Genomic DNA, 466 nt, shown 5'->3' with positions numbered 1-466 from the left:
TCTCCTTATTTAAAAAACCAACAAGCAACAAGCACAAGATGTGGCTACATAGACTAATAACATAAACAAACAAGGAACAGTTTTATTAATAAAGTAATGTATTTATTACTTCAGGCATACTCTACTGCATCTGCTTCCCTATCCTAGTTGATATCTTGAGCAGTTACCATAGCTTTATGATCATTTCTGATATTAAAACAGTCTCGTTTTGTTAATTAAGATTCACTTTAATAACTACAAAAAAAGGCCAATGAAGTCCAAATTATAACTTCCATCTCATAAACAATATTGAACTCTCTCCCCAGTTTCATCTCCAGTATGCCATTAGTTTGGGGATCAGTGGTGAGAAAGGGAACAAGGTCTCCACTTTGACTCTTTTTCTTTCTTCTGGATTTCCCTTCCTCTTTCAGTGTTATGGGGACAGGGTGGAGGGATTAGGGTAAAGGAACCAAAGTTTCACTTCTCT

General features: G+C 35.8%; 1 protein-coding gene across 1 annotated transcript in view; it reads left to right on the top strand.

Annotated features, from left to right (window-relative positions):
- LOC105824691 (ATP-binding cassette sub-family A member 10-like) overlaps positions 1–466 on the top strand; it is a 132571-nt gene that overhangs the window by 85848 nt on the left and 46257 nt on the right. The window lies entirely within an intron of this gene.

The sequence above is a fragment of the Propithecus coquereli genome, unplaced genomic scaffold (assembly GCF_000956105.1).
Source record: "Propithecus coquereli isolate 6110/MARCELLA unplaced genomic scaffold, Pcoq_1.0 Scaffold76, whole genome shotgun sequence".
NCBI classification, from domain to species: Eukaryota; Metazoa; Chordata; class Mammalia; order Primates; family Indriidae; genus Propithecus; species Propithecus coquereli.
This window is presented reverse-complemented; position numbering and strand designations above follow the sequence as displayed.